The sequence below is a fragment of the Topomyia yanbarensis genome, chromosome 2 (genome assembly GCF_030247195.1).
Source record: "Topomyia yanbarensis strain Yona2022 chromosome 2, ASM3024719v1, whole genome shotgun sequence".
NCBI classification, from domain to species: Eukaryota; Metazoa; Arthropoda; class Insecta; order Diptera; family Culicidae; genus Topomyia; species Topomyia yanbarensis.
Genome location: NC_080671.1, coordinates 441,961,741 through 441,986,774, shown reverse-complemented (window position 1 = coordinate 441,986,774; position 25,034 = coordinate 441,961,741). Strand labels below are relative to the sequence as shown.

Sequence of the window (25,034 nt, the reverse complement as noted above, 5' to 3'; positions counted from 1 at the left end):
ATCACTAATGCTGTCACGATCTTCTGTATGTTGTCTTGACAAAATCATGTTTTGATAGGCGGGCTTGCTCATACAATATTTTTCCAGCATGATTGGGTTTGGAAATAGTAGTTAACTATTGTTTAAGTGACAAAATATACTGCAAAATGTCGTATATACAAAATCATCTGAATGTCAGAGTTGTAAAAGACCAGCTTTTGTTTTATAAACTTATAGTTTTTCCCGGGAGGAAAGGGGATATCTGTGGGTCTTTGACTCTTTCTCTTTCAGCTTTCAATCGTCCTACAGGTACGACGTAATTTCTTTCTACACTGCAGTTTAGACATACACACTTACTGTGTGTGTTAACCATCCTAACTCCCACAATCCGGCAGCGGTTTACAGTAATCTCTAAGGGCACGGCTTACATATACTAGGCTAGCTCGTTAGAGTGTAAACATTTGACGAGAGCGCGTCATAGATATCGTCGGCGAAAACAATTACATGAAATTCATATATTGTTTGCTGCTAACGAATGATCGGCACCTGGTAAATCACAAGGAAGCTATGCGGATGTCCAAAACCTTTGCTATGATCAGAAAATTACGGTGGGATATGTTTCTATGGCATGCATCCAAATTCCCGATTTACGCTAATATTTTTTTCCACCATAAGAGCTCAAATATTGTCAATGAACAACTTTCGAGAAATCCGTTTGTTTATCTCAACGATTTCTCTGACGTCACCGAAAACTGTCAATCCGCGGAATAGCAAGCCTCCTTTCTGTGAGCCGTGCTCTACGGGTACGGGTTTTTTACCCGATGCCCGACCCGAACCCGCACCCGTAGGAATCGGGACGGGTTCGGGTTTTGTTATCATCGGGTACGGGTCGGGTCGGTTACATTAAGAAATATTTATTCCGGGTACGGGTCGGGTCGGGTTTGTTTTCGAAAAATTGCGCACTTACCCGTTTTGCCTTTCTCATATAAAGAAAGGCTATGCAATCACTCCAAACATCGATTTTCAAACCGAGGCCAGGAGGGTCGAGTGTCATATTCCATTCGATTCAGTTCGTCGAGATCGCAAAATGTCTGTGTGTATGTAAGTGTGTGTGTCAAATAATGTCACTCAATTTTCTCAGAGTTGGCTGAACCGATTTGCACAAACTCAGTTTCAAATGAACGGTATAACGCTCCCATAAGACGCTTTTGAATTTTTAGTTGATCGGACTTCCGGTTCCGGAGTTACGGGTTGAAGAGTGTGGTCACACAGCAAATTCCCATATAAACTGGTAACCCTACGATGTCCCAATAATGTAATACATATTCAAATACGTTCAACATTACTTGGATTTGCGGGTCTGGATCACTAATAACTAATTGAAGTAGTTTTGACCACATTGGTCACCTATGACGGATCTTGATACCCCCTGGGAAGTCGCCAAGTTCCCTAGCTAATGTCACACCTATTTCCCAGCAAACTCTTAACCGATGTTTACAAACTCGATTTTTAATGAAAGATATAATACTCCCATTGACTGCTATTGAATTTCATTCAGTTCTGACCTTTGGTTCCAGGGTTACAGGTTGGTAATTGCGGTCACATAGGAATTTCTCATATAAACCGGTACAATTGGTCAGTGTTAAGTCAGACCGGACTAAGTGACAAAATATTGATTTCCAGAAAAACGAGTTTAAAGTTTGAATCGCAGCATCCTTAACATTATAATAGGAAATTATTTTTGCCATAGCTCCTGTTTATTGTTACATATTTAAAATCTGGCAAAAGTTCAATGTAGCTGACGAAATTCTTGATCCAGTGCTATCATTATCTCATTTTTCGATGTTTTGCGACTTAGTCCGGTCTGACTTAACACCGACCAATTGTATTACCTCATAGGCTTAAAATCTATTGAAACAAACATCAATTTACTTCGATTCGCAGACCTAGATCACTGATGGCGAACCAAAAATTATTCGAATGTATTGTCCACTATCGATAATTCCGGAAGTCCCGGGGTTCCCGACAAATTCCAGATCTAAAGCCATTTCGGTGATGACAACCAAATTTCGCTAGCCTAGTCTCAAGGTGAAGGTATAATATGAAGTTCGGTGTTGAACCCTCCATTTACCCCTCCACCTCCTACCTCTCAATGCCCAGCCCTCTCTCACACCTTACCCTCTCAGACCAACCTCCTACATGCATTCCTTCATCCACCTCGTATACTACAATAATTTAGATGATTCCCGACGCATCTTCCCTCTCCCACTAATTATATCCCTTCCTTTCTCCACCATGAAGTTATCATGATGACAACATTGAACTGACGCTGATTAAGCTATATAAATATATTTTTGTTTGTTTCAAGTGTGTCAGTATCGACATGTTGCTTATCAGGTTCGTGACAGTCGTGCCATTAAAGAATAGTTTGGATAAATGAGAAAGGCATAATTGCACCACTAGGTGGATTAAAACAGGTTGTGAATGTTTGGGACGCCTTTTCCGCCAAAATAAAAAGAATACAACTTATCCTCGTTGAAAAATATTAAAACAAGCATAATCTTCCATTTTGATACACCTTCGTCCTATAGGTGAGCGTGTATCGAGTGAACAGGACCATCCATAGATTTTGAGCTGGAAGTTCATCATTTAGAAAATTTCGCTTGAAAAAAAATTTCTGTACAATAAAACAGGGAAACATTTATCGCTTTTTGTGAAGTTCCTCGAGCATTTTAGAAGTAATGTTGTAAATTTCCTTCATCTGGGAATGCGTGCATGGGAATGATATGTAGTGTATGACTTCTATCGATCTGTTCAAGGAAACTAGTCAAAAATTGTAGATTTTGTATGGCTTTATTGACGAAAATGTTTGGCGTCACTACAAAATTTATTGATAAAATTAATTAAGAAGCAATGTTCACATCTATATGCGTACACGAGATTATTCTAATTAATCCAGAATATGCTGATAAATTGTACCTTTCTCAATTGCAAAATCACTCACTAAATTACAAAATAATCGTGACGGCTTTTAACATGTTTCTAAATTTCATACTAACTGGCAGACAAAAACAGTTTTATTACAGAATGCGATTCTTATAGATATTTTAAATTTTGTTTTCTTTCTTTCTTTTTCGAGAGTTGTCCTACTGGAACTGTAGAGCTGAGTTCACGGAAGGGATCCCCATCAGAATCACTCATTACTGCCTAAGTCCAATTGCAGCAGGCCATGATTCTGATTGTGATATCGAGTGTACGGTTCAGTTGTGCGGGGCTCTACGATCGCGTGGGAATGAGCGTTTATTGGTGTGTATTTGAGACCGCGTTAATGGTATTGGAAGTGCGGGGGGCGTTTTTGTGATAGCGAAATCTTGGGCGTAGTTGTGCGTGGATGATCGCGATTGGATGTTCGTCTTTGTGTACCGTAGCGAAGGGCTCGGGCGTTTGTATGTTATTGTGTTCGATTGCGTGGGCGTTTGTTTGTCGCGTAGACGTTTGTATGTCGCGTGTGCTAGCGTGTCACTTCGCATGCATAAACTCGAGTTTAAAACCGGGTGTCCATTTCATATTCGCGTGTGTTCTTGGATGATCGCACGGATCGTGAATCTAATACTTAATTTTAAATGTATGGTTCAGATGCTAGAAGAGAGTGAGATCTCTATCACTATCAACTCTATCACTAGAGCTCCCGGTCATGTCGCCATTGAACGTATTGTCTAGTGGATATGAGCGTCATTTTTTTCTGATTGGTCCAGCTGAGGGCATGGGACCTAGGCTGCTAGGGCCAAGAGGAAGAACTTCCGGGCGTAATTAATTAATGATCTCAAGAACACGAGCGTGTGAAGGCTCATTCTTGAGACCACGTTTAGGTTCACTGGAGTGCAGGCATGCACAAGAACGTTGCTGCACCGTATACTATTCCTGTGCACTGGCTCATAATGTATCAGAGCTAAGTTCATTGAGCTAGCAAGTAGCACGAGCACCGCTGCTCCGAGCTATAGCAAAGTAGAAAAAATACAACGCATTGGTGTGAGTAACAATGCTTGCATAGTTTTTTGCAGAAACTTGTCGCACATTTACCTACGTATATTTTTCGCTTTGTCCTATTCTTTCGTTTAATGGCTTACTCTACTGCACCGTTCTAGCTCATCGGGCAGGCTTACCGTGCTAGTTCATTGAGCAAAATCGTGCCAGCTTACCGGGCTAGCTCATCGTGCTAACCCGTTGTGCTAGCTATTCGAATCCTACAGCTCGAGCACGACGGATACCTAGCACGAGCGTTATCAGTGCTTATTGCATTTGGTTCGTTCAAAGCGGCCTCTCAGCTCGTTTTAGGCTCTCGTGCTGTGTTTCATGCATCCCTGCCGGAGTGTTATCCTGTTACCAAGATCGTAAGCGCAGATATGCGTGGACGATCGCGAAAGGCTCAAGCGTTTGTATGTTAACGTGTTTGTCGCGTGTGCTAGCGTGTATGAAACTTCGCGTGTATAAATTCGATTTTATAACCGTGTGATTATTCGTATATTTGCATGTGTTCTTGAATTATCGCGTGCGAACCCTGAATCTGATAAGTTAATTTGCAATGTATAGTTCAGATACTAGAAGAGAGTAAGTTCTCCTATATCACTAGAGTTTCCGGTTATGGCCAAAGAGGCTTCCACGTAAAATAAAATCACCCCAGTAACTGAAATAGAAGTAAAAGATATCATCACGACAACTTACAGCAGTAAATATGAACGATTTTTGATGTTTTGTGTGAAATTTACGATCAATACATTATTGAAGGAGTAGAATTTGAAATTTAACCTTAAGGTGCCCGTCTTCACCTACTTTCTCTTATGAATAGCAGAATTCGCTTCACAACATTTCTCGTTTAAATTGTCCAGAATTGTCACCCCGGAATTATTACTACCCGCAAATCTTGATATTTCGAAATGACGTGATTTAGAAAACAAGACACTGTTCATGTATCCTACACAATCTAGCTGGACCAGTTGATCCGATTTACATACACTCAATCCTCCATGAAAACCGTGATTAATACTGACGTAATCACCATTACAAAACAGTAAGCACCGAATCAAAAAAAACGTTTGTTATCTGTTCCATTATAATAACCTGAGTGGGATATTAGAGTAAGACCAACGACGTGTTTACGCGAAAGTGACGCGGTAGCAGTAACCATACCGAATGCATCCTTGTTGCGTATAGAATGCGTGATTCCTCCATCACGATCGCTAAGGCTTTGCTTACCATACGGCATAATGCGACTTCCCATTCCGAATTCGTCAGAACAGTTCAGGTTTTATTTTGCTTGTTTCACTTGGTCAGACTTGCAGGAAAATGTCCCGTTTATATTCATCTTCATCAACGTCGTGGCGGAACAGTCCGGGTGCTTCGTTTGTTCCAAAATTGACGATCACTTTTAGCTTTTCTGCTGAGCATAACTTTAGCTGGTATCTCTTTCGGCATTTGCACTACATGTCCAGCCCACTGTAGTCTGCTCTCTTTTATCAACCGCCCAATATCAACATGTTTGTACCGTTTGTGATTCACGTGCCTGTTCCATTCTCCGTTTTCTACTGTAGAACTACAGAATCGAACCAGAACTACAATCGAACCAAGGGAATGAAAATTATCTACCTCTCGTTCTGGTGTTCATTGTCGCGAAAACAAAGGAAATACTTGATTTATTCTTGCCATCATGAGTAAAGGTTGACGAAAAAGTTTTGCTTCGACCCAACACCGTGGTTGTTGACTTTAAATTTTGTTCAATAAAACCGAGTTTTCGTGAAATGACGACTAAAAATGAACCTGATGCGACTCATGATGAATAGAAAAAATATTCATTCAAAAATCCATGTCATTCATTCAATTGAATATCGTAGGGGAGACCGGGGCTAGTTGGCGGTGTTTTCCGTTTTCACTTGTTACCGCTTTGATTTTGGTAGATCTGGCAAAATAGAACACGTTGCATGAAAGGGTAGACTGTTGGCAACATATCTGAATTGTATTAAAATGTTTCATATGTTGTCTTCATTTCTAGAGACAAAAATATGTGACGCGGAAAAGCGGAAAGTTGGCGGTATGTATAGGGTAAGCTGGCGGACTGCCAATAAATAAGCAGTCTAATGGAAATACAATTACATATGTGGTCCATATGAAATGTGCCGATTGTCTTTTCAATAAAACTGTATAGTTTTCGACACTTTTGATTATATTTCAGTCTCAATACCCCGTTATCTTGACTTCGACGCGTACTCCATATTCAAAAGCAAATTTTCGAAATTCTTCAGGCGATTGCCTGAAATAATTGTCCCCTGTATTAATGAGAGACACAAGAAAAAGTTTCTCTTACTTTGGAGTGAATTCCAGAAATAAAAATATATGATGACTATTTTTGCATTATAAATAGTACCGCCAACTTGCCCCAATCGCATATTTCATAAAAAAGGATTTAAAAAATTACTCTTGGGTATGAATAGTTATAATAACGTACGGATGCTGAAAGCTCTTTTCACGCACTATCGAAAAATATAATCATTCGGAGAATAGATTGAAAACCACCTTAAATAACACAAAATGTTTAAAATTAAATAAATTTGCAAAGTATGCTCAAAAACACAATATTGCCCACAGATTCTACAAAACATAATGTTTCGCAACAAAAACACATTGGATAATGCGTTTCACATTACTTGAGGTACACAACGAGAGACAGCGCTTTATGTCTAATAGAAACGGAGAAAAGGGAATTCCGCCAACTTAGCCCAACCGCCAACTAACCCCGGGCTCCCCTATAGTAATATTCATTTCACTATTTATCTAGGTAGCTATTTTCAAAAGCTGGTAGAGCATATAAAATAAAAATTATCATCACATAATTTGTGCGAGGGACTACTTTGACCCGTTTGATTCGTTGTTGCACATTCGCTTCGTGCAATAATCGGACACGATTGAAAATCTGCATTGAGTGAATGGGCAGTTGGTTCGTTCGACATTTGCGGTAGCGCCACTGAATATTGAAAATGAATGCGGCCGAATATGTTCAATTTTCATTCAATAAATTTGAATATTTTTAGCTCTGCTTCTGAAGGTGGAAATGGAACTTAGGCTTAAGGAAGTTGCCTATCTTCAGTATCATCATCTACGCAATGCAATATTGATATCATTCCACACGTCAATCCAGGCCAATCGTTTCGTTTTATAGACAATTCAAAGCATGTGGTTGAGTGGGACAACGATGGAATTAAGACTGAAAATGACTGTATAGAGGTAAGGCAACATGACCTATCACCGCATACCCCTCCTAGACTAATTGCAAAATGCATGTCGTAGTACGGAAAAGTAGAATCTGTTACACCTGATACGTGGAAAAAATTTCTTCCCGGGTGCTCTTAACGGTTTTCTTGTCTTGTGGTCCCTCTTATTTCATTATAAATTTCAATACTCATGGACAACCCTTTCGCAAACTGTTGCCAAATTTGTGGCATTTGATCAGGCCATAATGACAACCGCAGAGGCAGTATCTAGCACCCCAAAATCAACTGCAGGCTACCTCGGCGAAGAAGTCAAAAACAATGTCGACGGATTTGTACAAGTTACCCGTAAGTGCAAGAAGCGGGGAAGAACGTGTGAAATAAATGAACCCCATGACGCAGTATGCGAGCAGACAAATATCCGCAAGCAATAAAAGTTGCGCAGAAAAGCCAGTACTCCATCATCGACAATATCGTTGTTTGGTACAGTCTGCTCAGATCTGCTTGGTGTTGGTGGGCATCCCACCCTGTCCCAAGTTATTGTACAGAAAAATCTGTTCCTTTGTTGGCATGTCTATTTCAGATACCTAATGTGACCTCCGTAGGTACCTTTAGAAGCGCATCGGACCCCGAGATATTATCATGTCAAAACCTGAGTGACAGTTTGAGCCATTACACAGATGTACAAAACAGCGTTTTAAGGTACTTAATTCATTGGAGTCAAAGCTGTCCATATTTACAATTTTACATATTCTACGATTTTTTGGTGCAATGTTTTGGCAATATCTTTTTTTTTAATTGGTCAAGGGTGGGCTATAAAAAAGATGACTGTTGTGCCAAAAGAGATAGCGCTTGGCTATCTTCTAAAAGGTTGTAGAGGAGAGCATCTTTATAAGTTTGCAGAAGACATGTTGTCTCCACTCACAGTAATGAAATGTTTTTTATAATAAACTCCTTAAATTCTTATTTTAACTTATAACTTATAACCAATATTTGCACGAGCTGGCAGAAAAGAGGTGTTAGATGCAACTCTCCGCTCTGACGGTATTACGCATGAGTTGGCAAACTGGCTCGTACCACACGAGTTCGAACCGTAATTATATGATCATAAGCACATCGTCTTTGATCAGTTAAATGTCTAGATGTAACACCCCCTTGCGGTTAAACGTCTAGATGTAACACCCCCTTGCAGTTCTATTGTGTAATAATACAATTTTGAATAAGTGGCAGTACAAAATCGGATTTAGTTGTGTGGAATTCGCTAGATTGTAAATATCCACTCTTTTTGATCAAACCGTTGATACAAGCCTATCATTTCCCATCATTTCATCGAGCCACTTCCCATAACATTAGGCATGAATACTGACAGTTGCGAGAAGCGTGCTCCTTTTAATCCCTTAAAAATGGTTAAAAATTTTGATAAAAATCCAAGTAAAAAGTACAATTACAGAGGTAACAACAGTACAGTACTTCGGCTCATTGTATAGAGTCCTAGAGTCTCAATACTTATCGAGTGCAAGCAAGGTTGGAGAAAGATCACTTATCGATTGCGGGAGGAGGATGATCTGTTAAATAATACTCTCGGGAGTCTCTTTTAACAGATCTCTGTTGATTTATTGTTGTGTATGGTCTAAACATGAGCTGTTCTGTATACACATTTCTTTAATATACAAGGAAATTTTGCAACATGTTCCTTATCTCGCATAGAGCTTGAAAAAGTCTGAGTTTTGAAAGAAAGAGAGAGAGAGATGAACAAAATGTATATTTCGGTGTATAAGAACTTGAACTATTTCATATTTTTTTCTGCAAAAGTTTACAATATGCAATTCAATTCTAGTTTTTTGTGTAAGTGTCAATACCTTCAATTAAGATTTCATGTAATGTCCAACGGAATAGTACTCCAAAAACGTGAACTTAATTCACTAGAGGCCAAACCGTCGACTATATTCACAGGATGTCTTAGGTGGAATTTTGTGTATGAATATTCCCCCACAACCCTAAAAAAATTAGCATGGTTTACTACGAACGCACTAAAAACATTAACTTTTCATCCCGAAGAGACAGTAAGTTAATTTCTTCTTAAGGTTATGGCTTTATAATTGAAACAAAGGTCAAGACCAATGAGGACGTAGTTTTCGAGCGCAATTGCAAATACTAATATCTACTCAAATACACATGTAGTAATGAGTTCAATGCTTACAATTGATTATTATACCATTAATTACAAAATTGGACGCAAAAACTTAAAAAAAATGTTCTTGCTGATTTTTATATGGAAAAAGTAAAAACACTTAAAAAGTAAGCTAACCCTATTCATAGCGTTCTAGACTGCCACGGACCAAACCTTCTTAACTGTATTGTGCTTAGTCTGGACATCGAAAATTTGCGTTTTGACTTCGTCTAATCAGAATCCGACAATTTTTGAAATGTATATTGGAGAATATTAAAGATCACAATTCTGAAATTTGAGGTTTTTGGATAGATGAAGTCCTCGATTATTAACAACTATCGTTGGATTAAAACTCATAGATCTTTGATTATTCTTTAAATCATTTTAACATATTTTATATATGACAAAAGACCCACTATAGTATTTCTTTAGTGAATCCACAACTAGGTATCTTGTGGGCCACAGCTCTCAGTTTCGAAAACAACAACCAAACTGGACGTAAAAAGAAGCTCAACAAGCTCGCCAATATCTGTTTAGCATACCTACATAAATCGTTCCGCCTCACCATACAACTATTTTAGCACATATAACTTCTGAATCTGGTTTGAAGGAAAATCACACTACAGCTGAGTATGGCAATGGTACGAAATGTATTTAAATAAGGCGCGACGTGTTAATTTAGTGTTGATAGTTACAACTTCACAATCCACCGTCTCTCGATCTCGCAGCTCTAAATGGTACTGACTGTCTCGATGCACTTAAAGCTTCACGCCGAGCTACGAAGTTGATTATTACACTTACTTTCGCACAATTACTCTAATTGGGTTGCTCAAGTGTCACGTTCGGAGATGTGTATGTTTAACAGTCGGATTTTGTTCGTCCTCGCATTCGTAAGGGAAATTCGAGCATCCCAAATAGCGTCAATCATCTTGCTGCGATCTTCCTACGCGTTTTTTGTCTCTTCGCTTCGATATGTTTTTATTGGAATAGCGCAGCATACGTTTTGTTGCACCAATATCCTCGAAAGGTAGGATTGCTGTTTATGGTCAGTTTATATTTTGTGGCATCGAAATTATTGAAATTTTTTCACTAGCGTATTTGATTGATTGGGTCATTTTAACATTTAAGCTTATGTCCAACAATTGGCCAACTACCTTGACCTTACCTTATAGTTTATGTTTGACCTCCTAGCTATTTTCTGCGGGAGGCGTACTATTGTTCGGGTCAATGTTCCAATCACGCAAATGATGCTGTAGACAAAATGATAGCTCATAGTTGATTGTTGTACAATGTTCTATCCGACCTATGTTCAATTGAATGATTGCAAATTAGGTTACCGTCGCGAGTCGTGTCGAATAGAAGCATTTGAAAAAAAATACCAATGTTACGTTAGTTTATATAAAAGGCGATCGCGAAATTATTGCAGCACTTATCAACTGTAACTTATTCCCCACTAGAGAACAATTAATTAATTTGTTCACATGAGTGTTTTGTTTACACCCTGTAAATTGCACAAAGAGATACTTCGTTGTTGCAAAAATGTGCAATGCTGTTCATCCATATGAAAAATCAGGTGTTAAAAACACGTCATTCAAATATCAGGACAGAAATCAGGAATCAGCTCGGTTGATAAACTGTTGTATGGAACAAAGGTTTGAGCTGCCGGCATGAATCCGCTCGTGACAGAGTTGTTTTCGTTGGGGGATGGTAGTATGTTATAGAAATGTTTAAATATATTTAAAATAATGTATGTGGCTCACAAGGAAGCACTCTGGGACCTTTGATTATAAACTGGTCTAAATGAAATGTTGTTGTAACTCCAGCTCCCATTTTAAACAAACGCACAATTTACCGACGTTTCGGTTCATATAATTCATATCTTCTTCAAGCTGTTTAGTAAAAGTAATAAAATTCACAAGCGCCTCTATCATAGATTGAACCCAGGGATCCCAATCTACAATCCGAAAACACACCACCATCGATGTAGATCATCAGCAACTTGTATGCAGTTTGCTTTTACCGTTATTTGCCGTGTGGCAAGCGGTATCCGTTCATATGGTCTCCACTTCACCGATGCGATAGGGCGGGTGATTTTCTGACCAATCCAGCCCACCTCCAATCATCTATCATTCTTCGCAGTCTTTCCACTGCCTTGTATTACGATTTACCTTGGCCTGCGCTAGCGAATGCGACTGCCGGGAAAAGATATTCAAAACCGTTATAAAATATAACATTAGGCTCTATTCTCATTCATTGCCGTTTGATAAGGCAGCTGGCATGACGATACTGTCGTCATCGGTCGTCGTTGTCGCACAAGTGGAGCTCTCATGATATATTGCATGATATTTATGGTCTCGCTGCCAATGTGGTGATGATGTCGATGACCCGAGCCGGTTGCAGTCGATAGGCTCGGCATCACAAATCTTCGGGGAGGGCAGATTTTTCGAGACCAATTTGAATATCTAAGCAAGTGAATCAGGGAATCGAGTTCTAAGGCTTAACATACACAAACTAGATAAAATTATTGGAACAGGCATTATTTTTGTCAAATTAATAATAACCAAGATTTTCATGAGATCAGTGGAATCAGTTCAGATAAAACAGTCAGTTTCGCTTTTTATTTAATGCCTGTCAGTATAGCGGTCAAACTTCACGATTTTACAAGCCGCTTTGGAAGCAAAACCAGAAGGTTACCAAACCTATTACAAGCAGACAAAGCTAAACACTTGCTTCAACGAGGAATCTCAGTAAGTTTTAATTTGAAGTTTGTAGTTCATATAGACGAGATTTTCGACATGATTCGGGATACTACACAAAACCGAGGATTCGTCGATACCTTCAGGACAATATATTGTGTAAACAGCGACGACCCTCACCGTTTCTCCATGAGGTCAACAAACTTTCAAGTGTCCTCTGACTAGAACTACCAAAATATTCGTTGTAAGAAATTGATCATTCGGAGATGTCGCTTGCTTTTAGCTAACGAGTCCGCCATATCGTAGTTCGGGATGGAGCAATGCGAGCAATGAGATGGTATAGCATCACTTTTTCAACTAGCTTCTGGATACAGTAAATCATTTCAATCGTCCAATATGAGTTGTGGTCGAAGGCGAAGTTTCCCGGTATGCGAATGGCGTTCACTCTCACTCTCCTTCGGTCTTGAGGGATGACATTACTCGAAAGAACATTGTAGAATAAGTTCCACAAGCGTTATTGTTGTGTAACAAAAGAACAAGAGAGAACTGCACCATCGAAAACCGTAATTCATACGCAGGAGATCTTCTGTGTCGGCACAGATTCTGGGCAGAATTTGATTGCGAAATCGAATATCCAGCGGTTGGAATATTCAACGATTTGGTAGCTATTGCTTCGGTTGCGTATATATCGGACAGTGTCCCAATGAGTGCTCATAGATGTTTCGCTCGTTAGTCCTTCGATGAACCCATGCCAATATTCGCGGTTTTTGGGTTTTTGGTATTCTAAATATCATAAGCACGCAAGATAGATCCTAGGTCAAGTACTAGGAATCATGAACTAGTCCACGAACCCACGAATAATATGTCATGATTTTGTGAAATATTTTACGTGCACGAATGGTCATTCGTGACTATTGTATTAGGAATCATGAACCAGTTCACGAATACAACAATAATATTTGATGCTTTTTTGTACTATTTCTCGAGCACGGATATTGGATCGTGACTAATATATTAAGAATCATGAATTAGTTCATGAGGATTGTATGGATTCATGAATAAAATTTCAAGTTTCGAGAAATAGTTCACGAGAGAGTATCCAGACTGTTTTTATTTTGTAAACTAATGTTCCCAAATCTATGAATAACATAATATGAATAATGTTCTTAAAGCTGCGTACTAGTTGACGTACAGAAAATCGATTTGGAAATGACTTGGCGGAAAACATGAATTAAATTCACAAAACAAAAACAAATATTTCCACCAATAAAAGCGTAACGTGGGCGTTACTGAAGGAAAATTGAACATAATTATAAAATCCACGATTTTTGTTCATGGTCCTGTTTTCGTAACGTGAAAACGTGATTGTTCCAGAATTCATGGCACTTTATTCACGATTTCGGGATTATTTTTTCGTGTGTGGGCAAAAATTGTTATTATGTTCTAAATCAGCAGTTCTCAACCTTTTCGTCCCGCGGACCCCTTCGACCTCCACGGCTTAACATCCATGTTGTATACTATCCAAATATTAGTTTCAGTCTGTTACAAAAAAAAACTCATTCCGAAATAAACAATCTTCTTCGCGGACCCCTGATGACTGCTTCTAGTAGTTTGCTTTTACGCTACTCATGTTTACCAAAAATAATATCGGTCAATTTATACGATTCTACTGAATCCCTTTTCACCTGTTTATCTTTATTCGTCATATTATTTTTACTTTTTCTACTATATCTTAAATTAGATTCATACTAACACTCACCAACACAATCAATTGCATGTCTTCTTGTGCACGCTCACAATATCTCATTCCAAACGTACAAACGCTCGTGGCCTTCGCGATAACCCAAAACTGATCACAAAAATGGACATGCAATTGCAATCATCCATACGTACTTATGCCCGCAATCTTGCAAACATGAAAAAACGCTGGTGATTAAGTGAACGTTTTAGCAGTTATAAACTCACAAACGCGGTCTCAAGTGCGGACCTACACGTGTGTTCGCGCGATCATGTATCGGTTACGTCCGGAAGTCCCTACCCTCGACCCTAGTAGCATAGTTTCAATGCCTTCAGGTGGACCAAACAAAAATGACGCTCATGCCCACTAAGCAACACGTTCCATGGCGACATGACCGTGAACTCTAGTGATATAGGGTAACTCACTCACTGTCTGAATCTGAACCGTACACCGAAAACTAAATATCAGAATGACGGTTAGTGCGACTATTCAAGGACACACGGAAATATGACCACACAGTTAAAAAATCAAATTTATACGCGCGAAGTCACATACAAGCGAGCACACGTGACAAACATACGAACGCTTAAGCCCTTCGCGATCATCCACGCACACCTACGCTCGCGATCGCTCCAACTTGATAACACCCCGGTAATAAGGTGTTCACCTTTAGTACTTACGAGCTTAAAAATGCAGTCTCAAACGTGAACCCACAAACGTCCGTGTTCGCGCGATCATGAATCAGTCAATCCGGAAATCTTTACTCTCCGTCCTAGCAACTTAGGTTCATACATTAAGTTGGATCAATAAAAAAAAATAACGCTCATATCCACTAGCAATGAATCTCAACCTGGGGTCCGCGGACCCTTAGAGGGCAGTGAAGTCGATGCTGGCGGTCCGCGAAGAGAAATATATTCTCCAAGTTCGTATTGAAATTTCAAGTCTGGTTTCCTAACAAACTAAAAATAAAATATTTATAGCATACAAAATCGATGTTTATCCGTGGGAGTCCGCAGCAACCCAGGAGCCCGTGGTACGAAAAATGTTGAGAACCGCAACATTAGATAACATGGCTACATGTCCGTGAACTCTAGTGATATGGAAGAATTCACTTTAAAATTAAGTATTGGGTTCACGGTCCAAGCGCGAGCTTACAAGAACACACGTGGATATGCGAAAGGCACACGGTTATAAAATAGAATTCATGCTCGAACCCTTCGCGATGATACACGCAATCGCGAAGTCTGTACGCCCGCACATATCTGAACCGTACAATGAATATAACATTCAGAATCACGGCCCGCTGCAAAGGGCCAGAACTTCCTCGATCCGTTATATTTGGTGTCCCCTTGAGGGAAATCTTTTGACCTCTGCAGAGGATTTCAAGCGAGGAAATATTCTTACCTAAAAGAGCAAGCAAGATTGTTATGGTCGGATGGCATTTCTGCAAAAGAGTGCTTAGAGCGCCCCTAAAAAAAAAACGCTTCAATTTCTACTCGCGCTGTGTGTAGGCGGAACTGCGGCGATCTCATGTAAACGTTACTCACAGTAAGAACATTTTTAAGTATTCGAACTGCAAGAATCATTGCCAAGATTCCCTTCGCATTTGCCACACCGGTTCTATTTGCTGTAATGGGGGGGTGTTGACTACGCTGCATCTACATTAGTTAATTAAATCTACTGCGTACCGCCTTGATGCCGCTGTATCGAAATACACCCCACCTGGTCTGCCCGGGGGATCGGCTGCAACAGAAAGGGCACAAACATAAACAAAACAACCATTAGGCCATTACAAATCTTTTTTAAAAATTATGTCCAAGTACAAATTTTTTTCTGAAGGGGGGGGCAAACAAAAAATAAATATTTATTTTAATAAACACATTTTTTTTCTTTTTGCATTTTCTTTCGATTGTTCTCGTGGACGTTTCCGCAGGGTGATTTCGTATAGCGGGGTTGAGCTATTTGTTTTACTAGAAAAATTCAAGCAAACATTACTGAATCAATCAAAAGTTCACATAGGAAAGGGATGCTAAAGTTTTCGTTTTAAAAAATTTTCCCAACAGTGCAATTTTTAAATTCCCAATAAAAGCTTGAAAGTTCTCTAAGAACTTAATGTAAACATTTAAGAGTACTTTAAGGTATTAACTTTTGGTTGCTTGAATAGTTTTCGTTCCGTTGTGGCGGCACATGGACCGATTGTACACACAAGGCATGAAAATCGGTCAAAGGTGAACCTGCTTGATAACAATGTACAGAAACAGGATTGCAACATTTCACTTATGGACTTTTGGAAAACATTCTGTAATGAATCCAAAGGTAAAGTGTGCGTCAATGGAATTATTCATCTCAGATATGGTTTTCTCTGATATTTTTTTCTATTGCGTATTTCGTATACAGTAGCCTGGCGAACGTACATCCTGTGCATACTATACTTTTCCGAACTCTAGTGGAAACATCAGCTTTGGTTTGTCGCTTGTGCTTGAAGACTTGTAGATTTGTTTGTTTGGTACATGATAGTAATTCGGCTCGGTTCCATGTACATCTTCGAAATCTTTGCATTTTTCTCCATCTTGTTGCGCAGTAGGTAACCACATCAGATAAATTCATTTGATAGTCGTACGGATTTATGAAATGTATAGCAATCATCAGTTCATTTTTTGCCTTTTTCATATAAGGAAGACTGTGCAATCACTCTGAAATTCGACTTTTTAAGCTACACCGGAGTGTCGAGTGTCATATACCACTAGATTCAGTTCGTCGATATCTGAAAATGTTTGTATGTTTTATAGTATGGTTAAATAGCTTCAAAAGTGCATTGGCTCTAGGTGGGATTCCCTTTTGTGCGTAACCGCTACTAATAGTCCTTACTTCTCTTCCTTCTTTTTGTTCCACGAGACTGCATCGAAGTGTTATATCGTGGGGAGGCTGATTCAGTTTTAAGACAAAATGATACATTAGAGCGGTTTAGCTCCGAACACATATCCGGCTAATCGCAGTGGTGAACTTCCGTTAGCCATTTGGCTCCCGTTTCTGTGAACCATTTAGTTCCTGTTTTCGCGAACCATCTCAATTCCTCGGCGGAAGTTCTCCCGATACCGATGCCTGTTGCGTGAGTCATTTAGCTCCCAGTTTTGTCGCAATCTTCTCGCATAGTCCATAAATCCTACTCAAAGGGCCAACCAGTACTTGGCGAGGACGGTTCGGCGATACCGGATGGAGCGTAGCTTCTGGTTCGCTGCTTCCGGTTCGTTGAAAACTCGACGACCCACCGCTGGTGCTTCACTCGACCTACTCGATCTTGTCCCTGACAGTGAAACTAGTCTGCTCACATGCTTCGGTCCGGCGATTCCAGCTGGTTCGTGGTGCCCAGCACACTGGCGCCTCAAGCTGTGAGAGCAACCAGTACACTGGTTGCTCTCACAGCCTTCCCCTTAACATAATCATCGTAACTTTAAAAGTTGAAATCGATGATATATTTTCCGACCGCGCTGTCTTTCGGCTGCTAGTCATCCCCACATCTGTTTTATGATGGGCAATCGTCTCCGTGTCGAGTGTCTCCTCTTCTAGCGATTGTCCGATTACTTGGAACACCACATCATCCGTGAAGCCGAAAATCGTTGTATCTCTGGGAAGGTTCAGCTTCAATACTCCATCGTACACTGCGTTCCACAGCGTCGAGTCGAGGAACGTCAGTTGTAGTTGTGATTCTCCCTTGTCTGTCTCGTAGATCAGTGTTCGGTACTGAAAGTAGCTCTGTAATATCCTGGAGAGTTACTCATGCTGTACAGCGAATGGGCGATTGCTTCCCAGCTAGTACTATTGAAGCATTCTTCACGTCTAAGGGAACCACCACGCAAAAACGATATCCTTATCTCTGCTGTCTCCAAAGCTCACACAACCGTTTGGATGGATTTCACTGTAGACCTGCCTATAAGGAAGCCGAATTACATGAGGTGCCGTTCTCACGGTCCGCGTACTTCGTTAGCTTGTTCAGGATTACTCCTTCTCTCTAACATTACCAAGGGATATATTGACTACGCTGAAAGATCTCCATGTTGTCCCGGCATCAGAAGCAACATCAGCTTTTGTCGCTTCCAATTATCGGATCGCTCTCATGTATCACTTCACTTTTATGACTTTCGCCATCTCGATAAGCTGTTTGTTGGTAAATCGATCTTCATCTTTGTGATCATCCTCCTCACTGTACGGCGAAAATAGATTCATGTTATGGGGAAAACCTTTCGATAGTGACCTCCATCGTTTCCGGGCACCTTTCAGGTGGTGCAGCTGTGCCTTTTATCTTTGTTATGCCAACTTTGTAGGTCTCTCCTAAGGAAATTCGCGTTGGCTTCGTGGCAAGGCTTTCTTGTCCAGCTTGACTGCTTTGTTGAGAGCGGTTCTTGCAGCTCGCTTCCCTTGAGCTTTCTGACTTCTGTTTTAATTTTAAATATATTTAACACGGCTCAATGCGTTAGCACAACTGAGCCGTGGAGTGCACCTTGGGGGTCATTTGGTCCGTCTTCTCTCGCGTTTTCGTTTACGTCAATGTCATCATCGGTAATGCATTCATCTTGCTCATCGTCGGATGTTCTTATTTGTTGTTTGTGCTTACGGGTCGCTATTGTAAATCCTTCTTCATCGGTATTAGATTCCTTATTGATGGTGTTGGTTGTTGGTTTGGAAACATTTGCTGTAATCGTTGTTACTTCGATGTTGGTAATGGCAGTTGGTTTAGTGATACTGGGGCTGATCGTTGTTGAGCTGGTGCTTGTGAATGCCCGGTCTGCAGTCGTTGGTTTACCAACTGGTTGTGGTTTAACATACGATGATTGTATACCGGCTTTGGTCGTATCAGGTGGAATTTCTTCAGCATTCTCTGCGCAAGGTTTCCCGTGGTGTAGCGGATGATCACAATATTGACAGGTAGGAATCTGTCCTGGGTGCGTGACTAGTGTTCGTTGAGAATATTCAACATCATGAGGTGATGTGCATGTGAAAGTCAAGTAAGAGGGAATAGGTTTTGTCGGACGCATTCTCACTACACGAACTCCGTTGCGGAGTCTTGGGAAGAAGTTCCTCCAACTATCTTCATCAACACTATTCACCTCTCCGTATTTTGACAGGATTTGTTTGATAGCGAAGGAACTAGTACGTGGTGCCAGGTCATGTATCTTTATTTCAATACTGTCAACATCTATATACGTTGGGATACTGTATAAAATGTCATTACATTCGATGACGTGTTTCATGTTGTTCTGGGAAGCGAATGATTCTGCTTGACTAATATTTTTTAACATATTCAGTACCGCATGACGCAAATGGTGGAATTGCACCGCATAAAGTACCGCAAGCTACGTTGAACTTCAAGTTCACCTTCAACATTTGCTCCCCTTCATGAATTGATGGTATTACCGGATATTTCGTGTAGTCAACAGCAACACAGTTTGCCCGCATCGTGATATACTTTTGCTTGGCATTGTCATTTGTTCACGTATCACACACTAGGCAGAAGGAATCAATTTTTGCCAAACGTCGCGCGGGTAAATTTGATTACTAGCCCTGCTATTGCAGCGGAGCGATTTCTAGCTTCTGAACTGAGCGAGATGAGAAACCGAAGTGATCTCCGACTTCTTCTCCAAGCTCGGAGGCAACTTATACGTAGATCGATAATCGTCGTATAGCACTCGGCGACCGTTTCTCAGTTTCCCATCCCTTGGTATGGTCGCATTACACGCCTTTGTTAGTAGTGCCGTGAACTCGTTCGCATTTAGGTTGAAGAGGATACCCTCAAATTCAAGTTCTTTGACGGACACGTTCCTGTGAAAAATCGCTGTTTTCCATCTTCCCTCGTTTATATATCTCCTACATATTCATATTCATGTGTAGTTCATAGTCCTGTTATCAACGCTGTACCAAATCGCTTGGTGGGCGCTGTGGATATATCCTCGCACACTTTTCAGTCCATCTTTCCGGTTACTCCAAGGCTACAAAAATTGACATCAATAATGGATTCCCGGGTCTTCCTGCGGTAAGTGCCGATGATACCACTATTTGTAAGATCTATATTTAGCTTTGCTAGAGCATTCTTGATCGCTGATGGCCAGACAAAGTTCTTTTGATTCCAGCGTCTATCTCGAAAATTTCGCATGTTTCTGGTTCTTGGAATATTTCAGAATTAATGTCTCTTCGGCTTCTTGGAAAACGGCTTATTCGATTTTCACAAGCTTAGCCTTAAATGGAAGGTTTGGTAGCAGATTTTGATCTGATCAAGTTCATAAGAATCGCACATATGGCTGCGGAAATACGGTATGAATACTACGATCCCATATGAAATCTTTAAATGTCAAAAACCTTTCGGTAAAGCTCATGTATATTGAATATTGAACCACATATAAATCTCCAGAAGTCTGATTTGAATTCAGATTGTTTCTTTATCGAAATTATTTTCGAATGCAACGATCGATTATGTCTCTATCGACTATTGCGTTTAAAATGGAATCAATTCAGAAGTCGGTCTGTATTAGCCTTTCCATGAGATGTTTGTTTGATAATACACAGATGGGTCCTTCCTTCCGCGACCAGCAAACGTTTCATTTGATGTTGGACTGGATCGATGATCTCATTTAAACTTCACATTTACCCGAGAATGGTCAAAATAAAAATTATCATGGGATGGTAATTTCTAAAACTACCATAATAGTTTTCAGTTACGAAAAGCAAAACTCTATGGAAGTTATTGTTGTTCTATAAAACGTGATTTTTTTTTTGAATTTTGGTTATTTTAAAAAATTTATTTGCCCCCTGATTTTTTTCAGCGATTTTGAAGGGGGGGGTGACATAATTTTTAAAAAAGATTTGCGATGGCCTTATTGATTTATATCCAGATCCTATACTTACTGATTACGCGGAAGAGCTAAACTAAAGTGAACTAATTAATACTGTTTTTTTTGCTATTTATCACATCCTTATACCTATACGCTGAATTATATTTAGAGCTTACACTAGACTTACAACTAGTGAGCAATAACTTAAAACTAGGTGAGAATTGTGCTAACAATTATTTTTTATCTGATTAGATCAAAATTGCTACGTGTCGCATTTAGTTGATTAATTAACCGCAAACTAGTGCTATTGAAAGGTAAGAAAATCCACTAGATTCGAGCTCAACATAGATTAACGATAATATGATATGTGCAGGAAACAGTGTGTTGAACAGACCGTGTTGCCAATTTATTTGGGTCCTAGTTGGATCATTAAATGTATAAAGAAGAAAATGAAATTATGGAACATTCTTTAACTAAAATCTATATTTTACTATGTTTTAATTGCCGCAAAGTTCTACTGTATCGATTTTGTCGGCTATTTTCGGCAAATTTGAGACTAAGAGAAACGAAAGCAATGAAATTGAAAGACGGATAGGTATTCTAGAGCGAATCAGTTATAAACTTAGAACGGAAAACTAGAACTAGGCAGGCTCATATGGGCATGATCGAAAGGAAATGTGAAGAATTCTTTGCCTGCTGCAGAGTAGGAGTTGGGCGTTGCACCCAAGTCTACCGCATGGTCTATGGTAGAACATAACTCATCATCATGTTTTACCGCCGACGCCGGCAAAAGTTCTTCACAAATCCTCGCCTAGAACGACCATGCGATCATTCTTCTCCCTTTCTGCTAGCATCAAGCCGTGACGTACGCATTCAATCGACACCAAGCTATCGGTGTCGCACCGATCCTATTGTGATTGAACTACTTATTTATATATTTAGGAATTTAAGGTACACAGCACAATATGACTATTAGTACCTAATCTACTAATTTAAGACTACAGTTCCTACCTAACGTTAGTATCTATCATATTATGAATATAAGTATATTACAATTATATGACTAATAAGTAGCTATAGACTAAATTTGTACATATAAATTGGTATCCTTTAAGAATTGTATCAAATTTTGGTTTTTCTGAGCATTGTTACCTAAATTAGATTGGTCAATATCGAATTGTTTTCTTTGGTTAGAATACTTGCTACACTCATTTAGAATGTGTGATACAGTAAGAGTTGTATTGCATTCATCACATTGGGGAGAAAGGGACCGATTGAATATGTAACCGTGTGTAAGACTCGAATGCCCAATTCTTAAACGCGTAAGTACAACTGATTCCTTTCTAGATTGCCTATGTGATGTGGCCCATTCAGCCGTATCTGGTTTGATGGTTCGTAGCTTGTTTCCTGTCGTATCCTGCCAGTTATGTTTCCAAGATCGAAATACTGCTAACTTTGCTAATGATGTACAGTCAAAAGTATTCAGTCCAAGTTTAGGTATTTCTTCATTAACTGCATTTTTCGCCAATTCATCCGCCATCTCATTCCCTGGAATTTGCATATGGCCAGGAATCCAGAGAAACTGAACTATTTTATTATTGCTCTCAACTTTCCTTAAAGTATCCTGGATATTTTCAACAAGTGGGTTATCGCTGTACAAATTGGCTATTGACATTAAAGAATTGAGGGAATCAGAAGCTATTAAAAATTTGTATATTAAAACATCATGTTTCATAATATATTTCACTGCATGGTGAATCGCTTTCAGTTCTGCTGTAAATGCAGATGACCCATTTTCTAGCTTTTCCTGGTACTGGTATTCTGAGCTATAAACCGCACAGCCGGACATATTATCAGTTTTTGATCCATCAGTATAAAGAAAGTAATAATCGTGGTATTTATGGCATAGCCTACGAAATTCGTTCTGGAAATGGAGTATTAGCTTTAGTCCATTTTGTCATAAAAAAACCTGTTTTAATCCACCTATAGGTGCAATTGTGCCTTTCTCATTTCTCCAAACTATGATTTAATAACTGGTTCGTACAATATAACATTATGGAAATGTCTTTCTTTCTTATTACACTTGGTAAGTATATATAAGAGCACCTTTTTGCATTCATCCAGGTATCGGTTTGAATCGGAGTTTTCTATGTGATCGCACTCCACAACCCGTAACTCCGGAGCTGGAAGTCGGATGGAGATGGAATTTAATATCAGTTTCCGGGGACGCAACACCTTTCATTTGAGACTAAGTTGATCAAATCGTTCTAGCCATTTTCGAAAAACCAATATAACCGTTATTCTGGATTTGGATGCTTCCGGATCCGTCGATGGTGGCCAGTGTGGCCAAAGAGACTTTGAATGACTGTTGGTGACCTAGATCTACAAATTCAACAGTTGTGTTTATATTTTGGAAAAAAATCACCTCACCAATTAATCGCAGAATTCGTTAGAATCGGGATTTGCTGCGTGATCGTACGTATCACCCTGTAATTCATGAACCAGAACTCGGATCCACACAAATTTCAGCTTATGGACCTTTCATTTAAAATCAAGTTTGTCAAAATTCGTTCAGAAAATTCCGAGAAACCGATGTGGACAAATCAACAAATTTTGTTTTGTAACCATACTCTTCAACTCGTAATCCGGAACAAGATGTCAGTTGAAAATGAAATTCAATAGCAACCTATGGGAATATTATACCTTTCATTTGAAATTTAGTTTGTAAAAATCGGTTCAGCCATCTCCGAGAAACCGATGTGGACATTTTGTTAACAAATCCGCACATACACACACATACATACATACATACATACATACATACATACATACATACATACATACATACATACATACATACATACATACATACATACATACATACATACATACATACATACATACATACATACATACATACACACATACACACAGATATTTTGCGATCTCGGCGAACTGAGTCGAATGTTATATGAGACTCGGCCCTCCGGGCCTCGATTAGAAAGTCGGTTTTTGGAGCAATTGCGTAACCTTTCTATATAAGAAAGGCAAAAGAATAATATTTAATTAGCTTAATAAGCATGAGTTCAATGTTATCTTCATGTGATTATAATTTGGAAAGGTTGGTGGAATGGGTTTGAACGTGTAGGGAATGGGGGGTTAGTAGAGTGGGAGTGGAGGATGCGTCAGAAATCCATCATCTTATTTCGGTATACGGGGTGGATGAAGGAAATGCGGGCATGAGGGTGGTCCAAGAGGAGGGGAGTGATGAAGGAGGAAGGTGTAAGGGCAAGGCGGGGGGGGGGGGGGGGGGAAGGGGCGGCGACGCAATACTCAACTGCATATTTTGCCTTCCATTTGAGACTTGGTTTGAGAAAATCGGTTCAGTCATCACCGAAGAACCGATGTGACTTTAATTATGGAATATGCCCGGAATTCCGGACTTCCGGAATCGTCGATAGTGGACAATATATTCAAAGAATGTTTGATTGGCAATCAGTGATCTAGATCTGCGATTAGAAGTGATTTGGTGACCATTTCAATAGTTTTTAGCCTCTGAGGTATTACGATTGTACTGATTTATATGGGAAATTCCAGTGTATCCTTACTAACACCCCTGTAACTCCGGAAGCAAGAGTCAGAACCGAATGAAATTCAGCAGCAGTCAATGGCATTACTGTATCTTTCATTTGAAATCAAGTTTGTAAAAATCAGTAGAGAATTCGTTGGGGAATTGGTATGATATTAGCTTAGGAACTTGGCGGGTTCCCCGGGGACGTCATGAACCGTCATAGGTGGCCAATGTGGTCAAAGCTACTTTGATTGATCATTAGTGATCCAGACCCGCAAACTAGAGTAATGTTACATCAATTTTAATATGTTTTACATCGTTTGAACATCATTGTGGTACCAGTTTATATGGGAATTTGCTGTGTGACCGCACTCTTCAATCCGTAACTCCGGAACCGGAAGTCGGATCAACTAAAAATTCAATAGCAGCTTATGGGAGCGTTATACCTTTCAGATGAAACTAAGTTTGCGAAAATCGGTTCAGCCATCTCTGAGAAAATTGTGTGAGTTTAAATGACACACACACATACACATACACACACACAGACATTTGCCGATCTCGACGAACTGAATCGAATGGTGTATGACACTCGGCCCTCCGGGCCTCGGTTAAAAGTCGATTTTTACAGTGATTGCATAGCCTTTCTTTATATGAGAAAGGCAAAAATCTATTGAAAACGCATTTCCTTTCCAAGGAGGGATTTCATGAAAACCCCTAGTCTTGACATTTCCATAGTTGAGTTGGTATTTTGCAAATGTTTCGAAAACTCGTATGTAGAATGGTCGTGCTAGTCGTGG

The 25,034-nt window shown here is 39.7% G+C and overlaps 2 protein-coding genes across 3 annotated transcripts in view; one reads left to right on the top strand and one right to left on the bottom strand.

The window, feature by feature from the left end:
* LOC131685640 (uncharacterized) overlaps positions 1-10,133 on the bottom strand; it is a 36,534-nt gene extending 26,401 nt beyond the window's left edge. The window contains exon 1 of one of the 2 annotated variants that reach the window (XM_058969500.1): positions 9,951-10,133. The gene's annotated coding sequence lies outside the window, so the exon portion shown is untranslated. The remainder of the gene's footprint in view (positions 1-9,950) is intronic. The other variant, XM_058969501.1, reaches the window with a different exon arrangement.
* LOC131685634 (G-patch domain and KOW motifs-containing protein) overlaps positions 1-25,034 on the top strand; it is a 142,730-nt gene that overhangs the window by 109,040 nt on the left and 8,656 nt on the right. The window lies entirely within an intron of this gene.